Below are 12,420 nucleotides of genomic sequence, written 5' to 3' on the forward strand. Positions count from 1 at the left end.
TCGGAGTTATTTCCTATGCATGAAATTGATTAAATGCTTCACTAAATGGCTTATAAATTTGGCTCTCATATTTCTGTCACCCACTGCAAAGATTACAGAAACTCCGTCTATAACCATGTTGTATACAATACCAAATTACAAAAGGTTGTAAAAACTAATGTTTTGTTTAAAATTTTGAGCAGGACCATATGCCTTTGGTGACCTTGAGTAAGCTATTTTAATTCAAAACATTTTAAAGAGTAGACAAGAAGGAAAAAAATCCATCTGCATAACAAAACTGAACTAACAGAATTTAATACTTAGGATGCTGCATATCATTTTTTACTTCTTGCTAGAAAAAATGTCGAATCCCCTTCTACCAGAGTATTCTAATTTTATAGCTACTAAATGTACACGGCATGAAACCTAGAAGCTCAGGTTTCCCCAGATTGAATTTGCTTTTCTTATTTTATGAACTCTGTTATCAAATCTACCTGGGAACTTACATGGCCCCCTCTACTCATGTGCTTCAGGCACCGGTGTTTTCCTGACCTCATCAAACCCTTTAAAGTGAAGCTTTATTGATTTTTGCCTTAGCTTAGAGTTTCATTACCTCCCAAAACAGGGTGAAAAACAGAGCCACAGGAACACTGAGGTTGTCTAGATGCCAAAATGAGTGTAGTTTGCACCCAAATCTGCTTGTTTCCCTTTCATGTGAGACAGCTGTAGGACTTCCTAGAGTTTGTGCACTGGTACAGCTCTGTGAGCATTGTCAGCTGCTGAGATCTACTGGTATAACATTATCCTGACTGTGCTCAGCCATGTGCAGTGTCCTGCACACATTTGACAACAGCTGCTGCTGCTGCTCGCACTCAGTTGTGCTCTTGGTCCAGAGCAGAATAAACTTTGGGGTATCTGAGTCTTCTGTTATTTTAAAATTTTGTGCTGGCTTATGCCTTGGCTGTCCTTGTGTAAGCACCTGGCCTGGAAACCTAAGGTCTTCCAAAGTGTCTAATTGTGGATGTGCCCAATGTCAGATTAGACAAAGCTTGGAGCAACTTGGTCTAGTGGAAAGTTCCCTGCCACAGAAGGGGGGTTGGAACAAGATGATCTCGAAGGTTCCAACCCAAATCATTCAGTGATTCTATGACTGTAGGAAAGGACATTACATAGAAAGTTACAGCTATATAGTTAGCCACACTAAAATAGGTAGATTGCTTTATAAATCCAATACACCCTGAACTTCTGACATCACAAATAAAATTTTACAGGATCTTTTTTACATGGAGCTCCATTTTGCAGAGGAGAAAAGTTCAGCAGGCACGTTGCCTTTGCCCAGTTTCACAGTGCAAGTCCTTTGGCAAAACTTGAGGCTGAGCTCTGGCTCTTCTGCTCCCCAGTGCTCCAAAAGCTCAACCATTCTCTCCTCAACTCTACAACTAGAGACCTCAAGTGATTAAATGTAAGTACTGAAGCGAAGCTCATAGCAAGCAAGAGTGAATTGGCATGAAATGCAAACATAAGCATGAGAAAACAATCCATGTTTTAACCATAAATGCCTGTTTTCTACAGGAAAAGCTATGTTCTCCCATAACATTTACAAGCCATCTTGTCCCCTGCAAGGATTAACATTTGGCATCGAAACACTGATCTGGCAAAGGGCTGCCAGTAACGTAATCTTTTTTACAACCAACAACATGCTTAAAGACTTGACAGACTTGACCTCTGCCCATTGCTAATCCCTAACTTTCTTGCCCATTGAGATGTACACCGTTAAAGAGATGGCACCGAATGTATAGCAAACAGCTTAACTTTAAGTGATGGAAAAACAAGAGCTGCCCAGGGAAAAGCATTGAGCAGAGGGAAATCCAACTGTGGCTTACCCAGCCTGGCTGGGAGTTTGACCCCACGGTGGGTAGAGGTGCCCGCTCAGTTATACATTTGTGGAGACTTTGTTGCTGCCCAGATGGGAGAACGCACCTTTTGGCAAGGGAGGATGCAATGTATTTGCTTGGATTACTGGAGAGCCCAAACTGTAATCAGACTTTTTGTGCTCAGACAGTCTGAACAGTCCCTGTTCCCAAAGGATAAAACTAAACAAAGTAGATGAAACTCATACATGGAAAAATGAGATATAAAGAGACCTTATATTTTACTGAACCAGTTTCTCACCTCCCAGTTCAGGCATCTGGTAAAAAAGCCAGAGTGGTAGATTTACATTATATTCACAGAAAATAACAGTCAATCCAAAAAGATTCCAGCTGTCTTTTCTTTCATTTGTGTGACAACCAGTCCTGGGACACATGCCAGCTCCTCAGATATTGCTACTCCACAGTCTAGTTATTTTAACTTCTGGCAACTGGTTATTTGACCTCTTGGTGGCTTGTCATTTTAGTATCACTTTCTCTATGTGGATAATCTAGTGGGAATCCCTCCTTTATAAGGCAACAGTCTATACGTGGTAATTGGCCAGAACACTGAAGTATTGTGCTGTTAAGTCCAGTCTTGAACTACAGCTGAGGAGCTGTGGCTGGGAAGCAAAAAAAGTGTGTTACAGTGCCTTGTTCATGAATTAGTGGTCGTCAGACACTGGGAGAAAACTAATTTTTTCTATGCCATGTGTTATATATCAACTTTGGATCACTCCATAAAGCCATGTGATAGCAACCTGCTTCTCCTGGATGAGCACAGCCCAGGCTCCAAAGGACACACAAGGAGGAGATTCAAGCAGCATCACCCTCAGCTTTCACTGGCTTGAGAATGCTGAGTTAGATCACTTTGGTGGGAGAAACCAGCCAGGTGTAAGGACTGATCTATCTCAGAAAAGCCTTATGTCTGTAGACAGTCTCATCTTCTGATGCTGTACTCAGTGAAAAAGCATGCAAATAAAAGAAGTGGCCATATATCTTTAATTTGAGGTGATATTCCTTTGTCCACCTTGAGCAATCAAAGCACAGCCATAGATTTTTCCGGTAGTCTGGGAATGGGATCTTAGAAAATGGTGTACTCAGTCTGACATGAACTTAAATAGGTTTCAGAATAATCCATTATGCATCAAGTGTTTAATTGACATAATTAATATTTTTAAGGGGAGCCATTTACATTGTAAGTTCTATACACATTATTTACAATTTCAACAGTAACAGTTAATGCTCTGTGACAAACTATATTGTTTCCAGCTTGTTATCCATTCATAACAAGGTCAATCTATTACCATTATTTTTGTGAATGTAGCTGTTACCTTGAGGCAAAAAGTTAATTGTAAATTACAGAGGAGGGATTATTGAGTTGGTTTTTTTAAACTGTATTCACTGCAATGTATGGTAATGGTGCTATTTTTATGAAACATTTACATTTAAAAGCATTTTGTTATTCATATCACACATGCTGGACAAATTCACTTTTAAACTTTTCAAGAACTTGCTCAATGGGAAGGGAAGAGCCATTTGGAAGGATCCAGCTGAACACTTCATAACCACTGCAGTTAAAACCAGATGCAGTCTCATCTATTTTTCCCCTTTGTCTGAGGCTGGTCCCTCTGCCATCACCATTCAACACAACTCTGAGAAGTGCTTAGTGCTCTGAGCAGCAGGAGCAGATTTGATTGTAGTTTAAGGTAACATCACAAAAGTGATCTGTAAGAGATGTATCTTCAGATTTTATTCAGACCCTGACACACAGCAAGTACTCAGGGCCACTCTGATGCCTGAACTCTTCTCCTCCCTACTTCTGCACAATTTCTACTGCATGCGTTGGTGCTCTGGCAGACAGAGTTAAATTTTATATTTACACCCTGCCTTGTTTCCTCCCACCTGAGCAAAAGTCAAAGGGTCTGTGGCATTGCTGCTTCCCAGATAGTAGTAAAATTGTCATTCAGAGACTACACAGAAAAGGATGGAGAACCATCATAAAACCTGTCTTTCCCACATCATTTTAACAATGCATCTCAGGGCAAACCCATGAGCTTTCCTTTAGATCATGGACTTGTCCATCTTAATGGAGAGCTGACACCATTTAACTCCAATCTAGATCTGCCTGCAACATTTATCTCCACTTCAGTTTTCTTCTATATTGTATTCAGAATTAGGTGACTTTTATAATCCCATTCTATTCTGGCTTCAATTAAAATACTGTCATTTTATCTTCACAATCACTTCCAGAATAAGAGAAGACAAACTCATAAACACTGAATATTTTGAGCACACTAAAGAATGTCAGAGACTGATCAGATGCAGAAATGCATTTCCAGTCACACAGAAATAAAGAAGCGTGTTAGAGTTTTATCTTCCTTTCTCTACTTAAGAATAGGCAGGTGAGAGTTGTTGGGATATTTCCTTAACCAACCCATAAGAGACGTGTTCTAAATTCTCAGTGATGAAATTTGTGTAGTGTGCTGGGGGTGTTTGGGTGAAATTTTATGGAGAAAAATTGAAGTCTGTTAGAATCCATTGCTCCAACACTCAGTTGCTCACTTGAAAAAATCTATTCCTTTCTTCCTCAAGTCCTAATGAAAAATAAATTTGTTAGGCTTGTGTCTTATATTTAAAATGTTTAATGTGCTATATCAGACCAGGGTTATTTCTACCTCATGCTCTCAGAAACTTCAAGGCATCATCAGGTATTAGCATACCAAGCTTGGAACGGGTTAATTAACATTATTTCTGTGGTCTCCTTTGCTGGTAGCATGTTCAAAGTGCACAGAGCTCAGAACATGTGCATTCTTCATCCAATAACTTGTCCAGTAATTGGTATATTGATTGCTAATGTCATCATGTTTTAGTATATATAAACCCTCTCACTCTATCACACAGCCGCCAACAATCCAAGAAGTCATTGTTTATTCATTGTAACTCCCAAACTGGCCGTGTCAGATTCTGCTTCAGGCCTTGCTGATAAAAATCAGCAGATGATTGGGCACACACATTCTTGACATGGCTGACCCATGACATCTTAGGGCCAGCAGGGAGCCTGTCATTATGCGTACAATACTCTTCTTTCTTCCCCCTTATCTATTCCCAGATGACTTTGAGATTTTTATTAACTCATTAATGACTGAAGATGTCATTAAAGAAAGTGGGGGGGTGGAGGAGAAGGACGTTTTGTTTGTTTGTTTAAAAGTGGGGAGCAGCAAGCCATTGGCTCCATTTGCAGAAAGATGAGGAGCCTCCAAGACAAAGCTGAAGTATATCCAGAGGAAAAGATCATCAGCTCATTAGGATGACTAAAGCCAAGCTTTGGACAGAGAAAATTATATTAGGTCATATTCGAAACAGAACTAAAGAGGGAGGGATTAATTTCTCCACGAAAGTAGCAAAAAAAGGCTGATCAGGTTTATTTAGCAGAATCAGGAGCCCTTACTAGCACATGAGGATATGTCCCTGGCACTGCCTGGCTGTTCAAACACTTCAGTATTCACTCAGAAGGAGTTTTGTGTTCAGCGTGGGCATTTTATGATGCCTTTTAAAGTGTGTCACTTTACACAGAGAAATAGTATCTGGTTTTAGGATTTTTTTAGATTTTCTTGTATATATGTCCGTTCAAAGGACATTGAAGATCATTAAATAGTAATCACACCTGAAGTTTTTTTCAGGTTCTTTTTTTTATCCTAAGTTTGTGAATTCTGTCTGTAAATGTAGAAAACTATTGCATATATAATTTTGCATATTTTTACTATATGGTCAGAATTTTACTACATTCAAATATATATATTTAAAGCAGAATTCTCATGTGAGTCTGTTGACAGCCTATTTCTGACCCTACAGCACTCAGTCATGAAAATTACCCTAAATTCAGGATAAACAGCTAGTCCCACCTTGTAGATTTTTCTTCCACTTGAAAATGTCGCTTATATTTCTTAATTTCTCTATGAAACAATCTGATATTTTTATTGGAAGCTGGATTCATCTGACAATGAAAGTCACCTTTCTCCTCCCGAAATTTGTGTGTTTCCTATCATTAGAGTCCTCTCGGCTTAGAACCAAGGACTTAATATTTTAAAGACTGCAATTATTTTATTTTAATGGTTGCCATTTGTGGGTTGACTGAGGAATAGTGAACATTTTCCTTTCCTGGGCAGCTGCCCTCCATATGGCTGTTGATCTCAACCTAGAAAACTCTGATGTGATTCTGTGATTCCAGTGGTTCTGGGTGCTAAAGTGACACAGAGCTCAGTGTCATGTGCCTTGGCTGGCCCTTAATAGTCCTTGTTTCCATGTCTATCTGCTTGACGAGGTGAGTGGAAGAAAGATGAGCCTGTTTCCCAAAGGGAGCTGCAAGTATTGGTATAAGATAATGGAATAAGCTCCATAGATAGGAGCTGTGAGTTACTGCAAGCAACTCGAACAAGAATCTGCTTATTCCATCACATAAACTACAGATAATGGTCTGGCAATCAGATGTATCAATCTGATCTCTTAGACTGAGTACAGTCAGTTTTAGTACTCCTAATAGGAGCTAAATTAAAATAATTTAATTAAACCACATTTTTTGTGACAGCTCTCCATTCTCTCCACTCAATAGATGATCAGATCACCTGGGTCATAGGGCAAGCATTTATTCTCAGGAATAATGATAATATTTGCTGTGTCCTGAGTCCTTGTGAAGACAGCGGACATTTTCTGCAGTATTATATGTCATTTCTGGTTTGCTTCTTTAAGAGCAATTTCTATTCTTCTTTTGTCTCCCGATAATTAACAGAATATTGTTTGTATTGTAGTGGGAGTTGGAGTTCTCCATCAAAGGTCAGGGACTTGTGCAAGATGCTGTCTGGGGCTTTAAAAAACTGCACATACATATATCTTTATATATCTATATTCTCCAAAGGAACACAGATGGGTTTGAAAAAGGAAAAAAAATGGCAAGCATTTGCTGGCCTAATCAGCTATGCCCTGATTAATCAAGGTGTGTCATTTCCCAAATGCACCTTTCTGAGAGGAAGTTTTCCTTTCTCCTCCCTTGCTGACATCCAGGCTCTCTTCCACAGTGTACCAGAGTGGGAACCTGTGATGAATCTTGGGATAATGGACTGTTGCTTTGACAAACTACTCCTAGTGAAACACGTGCCTGTCTTGGCGACAATAATAGCAAAGTGCTGATTTTGTGGAAGAAATAGAGGCTTTGAGGGCTACAGCGCCAGACTTTGAGTCTATAAATTGCTGGCCTGGGATGTTAGATGCCTTTTAATATTTTCAAACATCCAGTAGAGTAATGAAAGAACTGTAGGACTACCCTGATGTAAGACCTCGGGAGAGTTGTTTTCAGAGATCATGGAAGCTCACAACTTGTTTAAGAACATGAAGTCCTATCCAAGTAATAGCTGGAAATAAGTTGCTTGATTTTTCTATCCCTAAAGACAAATTCTTGTAATAGCAAAAGTGTAAAATCCAACAAAGAGAGGCTTGATACTTTCAGATACTCCAGCCACTTCACAGTGGAAAAAAAAAAAGACAGACTGACAGTGAAACTATTTGGGGTAAATAATGAGGACAGACTTCTCAGAAATAAACTGGCATGGATTTGACCATGAGATGTCAGATTCATAACTTGGGAAATGAAAGCCTCTATATAGTAGAGAGCAGGCCCTAGCCCAGCAGTGGCAATTCAGCGTTCTGAGCCACAGGGATTTCTTTATAAGCAGTGGTATATTAAATGTGGGATCGGGTAGGCCAAAAGGACAGCAGTAAAACAGACAACGTGCAGTGACCAAAAATGAGCTGAAGCCAGACACTAATTACTTCACAGTAATTTTGTTTTCCTGTAGAGTGACTAATATTGCTTGCTCCTGGAAGGTAAATGCCTTCCCTATCACTTAGGTTTTACACCTACTACAGTTTTTTTTTGTTTAAGTGAAACTGGGGAGAAAGCAGCTTTTGTTTATTTATCTGATTTTGTACCATTTTCAATGTGAAGATGAGGGGTGGATTGTTACACTGTGCACATAGCTGGAGTGGGCTGAGGAAGAGCACTTTTAGACGGGCCTAGGTCAACAAAACAGATTCATCCATCACATCTGCCAGAGCGAAAAGATAGTTGTCTGGATGCTCGGTCAATCCGAGACCTTTCTGCTGAGTCAACTGACAAGATTGCAGATACTTGTGACAATGAGGACACTTATCCACTGGTAAGTGGACTGAAGACCACCAACACATTTGGCGGTGGGTCTTCAGCTTGGGAAGCTCTAAACTCTTGAACACCAACGTTTGCAGCCCTCCTCTCCTTATTGCCTGAGAATCGTTACCACAAACTAAGATGGAATAAGAGGAAAGAACAAAAGGAAGGGATTCTGAGGTGCTGATGGTGGAGGGTGAGAGAGTCAGTAAAAAGTACAGTAAAGAAACCCATGACAAGTCATGATAAATGGGTCGTTATAAAATTCATGTTTAGGCTGCACCAGTCTGGGGATAATGCCATTCGTCATGGCAACACTGGGGCACTAATGAGCCCTCATTGCATATTCATGGATTTGGTGCCTCTCTCCTCTCTCTGCCTCCCTCCCACCCCGAACCAATGCCTGGTAAATATCTCCACCTCAAGCTGAAACTCGACTTAGGATGCTTTTTTTTTTTTTTTATTTGTTATGTTGCAGCAATTACACTGTAAAAGTGCTGCACAAGATTGATTGCTCTGATCTGTAGTTCAATTGTAAATTAGAATACACATCCCCCTGGGGACACACGGCCCCTATTTGTGATTAAGAAAAAAGCCCCATAATAGACTAATAGCTAAAGTTCTCTCTCTTTTACTTTCAGGCAATTAGCTTGATGAAATGGCCTCTTTTTGTGTACCCTGGAAGTGTAAACCGATATCATAATGAAGTATATGATGTTTATTCTATTATTTTCACCTTGCCATGTATGCAGGAATGCATAAATAATGGCTGCTTTGTCTAGTACATTTACTGATTCAGAAGTAAACTCTGTCTTAAAGATGCAGCATGTGATTCCACAGCCTTCTGTTAAGCTGGACACTGTGACTACTCCCTATAAAAACTCATATTCTGCCCAAAAAAGTTGGAGACCATTTTTAGCCAGGTGATTAAATACTGTTTGCAAGACACTTTCATTTATGACAAACCTTAATTGGAAAATCCTTTTAATAACCTTGTGAGGAAAACAAGGTATGTCCATTTTACAGAAAGGGAAACTGAGGGACAGATGTTGAATGCATTACACAAGCCCACACAGGACCTTAATAAGTGCTTAAGAAATTCTACCTCCTTGAAGGTTTTTTCAGGCTTTTTTCCTCTCTCTCTGTAAAGTGTTATTAATGCTGTCCTGGATGGGTCATGGAGTGGCTCTGACCTTAGTCTTCCTCAAGGACCTACAACTCCACGGTGTCACGGTTGCCTTCATCCCCCTGTGACACATATGGCTAAAGCTCTTTCACCTGAATCCAAGGCGGATATGGTTGTGCCCATATTCAGTATCATGTGTTGGATGTTGGCTTTCCCAAGGCTCAATTTGAGCTGTCAGTCTGAGCAAATGAGTGATGTTGTGCAACAGTGCTCTAACACAGGGATGGTGTTCGTGCAGTTGAGCTCCAGATAAATATCTGGGAAGAAAACTGCCATGTGATGATAGCTCTGGGCATATCTGCCTGGTGAGGAAAGGTGCCTCTGCATTAGCCTTTCACTTTGGCCCAGGAGTGCACTTTTGAAGAGAATCGTCCAAATGACCCTGCTTACCCTGTCCCACCAGGCCAGGCAGCCTGGCAGCATGCAAACGGAATTCTTTCGTGTGGAATTAAAGCAGGTGATGTGGTCTGGGAGCTCCAGCAGCTAACGGAATTCAGTCTACAGGAGCATGCTAGGGCTAGTCTGAGTAAACCTCTGCCATGCAGTGCCCTGGGGTCAGTCCTCAGAACACAGTGTAGACAGACCTTTCTTTGCCTATTTGCTGAGTGGAGCGGGGTTCCTATCCAAGAAGTTATGACAAACTTGGATAATACGGCAGGGAGGACATGTGAAATGGCCTGAAAATCGTGCCTGAGGAAATGTACTGCTTTATGTATAACCCCATCAGTTTGCCTGCAACAGAAATGTCTCCATTTAGTTTAAATTCTGTGTGAGAGGGGTTCTGTAGGGGAATAAAACTGAGCTTGGAAACATTTTGCTAAGAAGCACTACCAGTGCAAGCCTTCAAAGGGTAACTCTGTACATGGCTACAAAACCATATTCTGTTTAAACTTGTTCATCATTGTCTTCTTGCATGACAGCCCTGGCATTTAAAATATGTTAGAGGTGACACAATACTTTCACCTGGTGCAGACATATATCACTGGAAGGATGTTCTCATAAACAAAGTGCTGCAGGCTATGATCTTATCATTCTCCTCTTCCTTCTTCTCAGCTCAGTTCAATGACAAACACGTATTTCTCTTCTTTGCTCCAGTTTCTGCTCTACAGGAGCCTGGTGTTGGAGCAACAGGTGATGTTGCAAATCAGGAATGACAAGCGTTGGTGGTGGCCTGGTGGGGGGAAGCATCAGAGGGGGCAGAAAACAAATGACACAAATTTTATCCTGGTTCAGCTGGTGCAACTCCATGGCAAGAGCAGAAGTGCACTCGCGTGCGTGCCTGCACATGCGTGGGGTTTTTCGAGGAAGACAAAGCAAATTAGAGCGTTCATGTGTAATTAGCTGACTATTAGTGTGGTTCAGCCAAGGCAATAGGCAGACAGTTAACTTGAAGATAGCTCGCAGATAAAAGGGCTGAGAAGGGTGTTGTGGAGAAAGCTGAAGGTAATAGTTCAGAAGATAAAATCCTGACAAATTGAGCAGGCATCTCAGAACGTTCTTTACCCACACCATTAGCACAGTGAAGCTACACAGGCCTTCCCTCTCTCCCCTACAAAGCTTAACCCTTCATGGCATCTGGGGCTCTTTGTCCTTGGATAGCTCACTTCTATTTTATTTGAGAATTCTAATTTTCTGTTTAAACACATTAGTTTGGACTAAAACTGAAATTTCCTGCTTGTGCTTCCTGCCCTCCTTCTCGTGCCGTGTGAAACAGAGATTATTACTCCTGTAGAGGCTGGAATGCCTCCAGCTCTTTATCTGAGAGTTTGGGTGACCAGGTCTAGTAAAAACGCTATCATTAAGCATCACACCTGGGGAGAAGCCAAAAGTGTGTCCGAGTTCAAGTCTTTGCAACTTCTGTGAAAATGTGGGTGTTTTAGTAAATCTCTGTGCTAAATGAAAATGTCATTATAATTTTCTCTCATTTTATACCTGACAGGGAAGTGCTTTTTCTGTCCTTTGGGAGTTTTCAAGATTCCTTTTTTTTTTCAGCTAATTCTGTGGCTAACCAATAAGCTGCTAAAGAGTGAAAAATCTAACTGAGCCATTTGCTTCAGTAGTTTCAAAATATTTCAATTTTTTACTTTCACTTACAAATTAAAAATTAAAATCAAAATATTTTTCAAAGCAAATATATGTTCACTTTTAGAACAATATGTATTGGGACAATTGCAATTATTCTGAAAAATCTTTAACATCTTTTTCTTAGCTGAGATGCTTCATGTAAACTGTTTTATTCAATCCCGACCTTTTTGCTTGTTTGGCATTTCCCAGCACAGAGTTTTCATGGAAAACTCTAGACATAATTCACTTTTATCATCAATTCAGTGTATGTTGGGGATGACTTCTGGGAAAGAATAATTGAGAATTTCATGCTGAGTTGATCCAGCACTGAAATTCTCAAATACTGCTGAAATTATCCATACTTCTGATTATCCAGTCATGAAAAACTTATATTTCTCAAAGGTCATTAAGCCTATGGCCCCTTCCATTCCTCTCAAGTAGAATTGATTAAAAGTTTTTCTGTTGAAGAAAAGGTTAATCATATGTTTTGCACAACTTGTGCACTATTTCTTTGTCAGTGTGTAAACTCTCTAGAAAGACTGTTAGAACTTTTTCTTGCAAGGAAAATGCACTCAGATGAGATGTTCTTCTTTTCTGTCATGCCAAACACAGAATTCACCAAATAGACAGGAAAACCTTCACCATTGGCAGGGGTAAAGCCATACTCACTGAAGAACATGCTATTTTTGCAGGCAATAAATCACCTCTCAGCATACAGTTAGCAAATTTTGGTTCATAGTTATTCTTTAACCCCCAAAGAAAATTCCCACTGCTACTTTTAATGCTTGTTTGTCCAAGCCTTGTGTAAGCATTTGTCACGAGCGAAATTTGGAGTAAATTCTCTACAGAAGAAATGTGGAATCAAGAGTGGGCAAGATTTCGTTGGTGTTTCTTTTCATCTTGAAGGAGGGAACCTTCTACTGTAGATCTCAAGTGATGCTCAAGAGGAACAGGCAGGTACAAGGAGGAGAGCCAAGAGCCTGCCACTAGAGAGAAACCCTGGGGACAGTGTCAAGGTAAGGGCTCTCACCAGCCACTCAGCAAATGCTTTCTTTGTGACTTTTGCTGCCCTCTTACCTTCTGCC

General features: G+C 40.3%; 1 long non-coding RNA gene across 3 annotated transcripts in view; it reads right to left on the minus strand.

Annotated features, from left to right (window-relative positions):
- The window catches only part of LOC116450656, a 66,453-nt gene that overhangs the window by 17,083 nt on the left and 36,950 nt on the right, over positions 1-12,420 (minus strand). Inside the window, exon 5 of one of the 3 annotated variants that reach the window (XR_004242897.1) lies at positions 9,053-10,442. The exons of the other annotated variants lie outside the window; for them this stretch is intronic. This is a non-coding gene — a long non-coding RNA (uncharacterized LOC116450656). Of the gene's footprint in view, positions 1-9,052; positions 10,443-12,420 lie in introns of those variants that run through there. 3 annotated transcript variants of the gene reach the window in all.

This window comes from Corvus moneduloides, chromosome 13 (genome assembly GCF_009650955.1).
Source record: "Corvus moneduloides isolate bCorMon1 chromosome 13, bCorMon1.pri, whole genome shotgun sequence".
In the NCBI taxonomy this organism is placed as follows: Eukaryota; Metazoa; Chordata; class Aves; order Passeriformes; family Corvidae; genus Corvus; species Corvus moneduloides.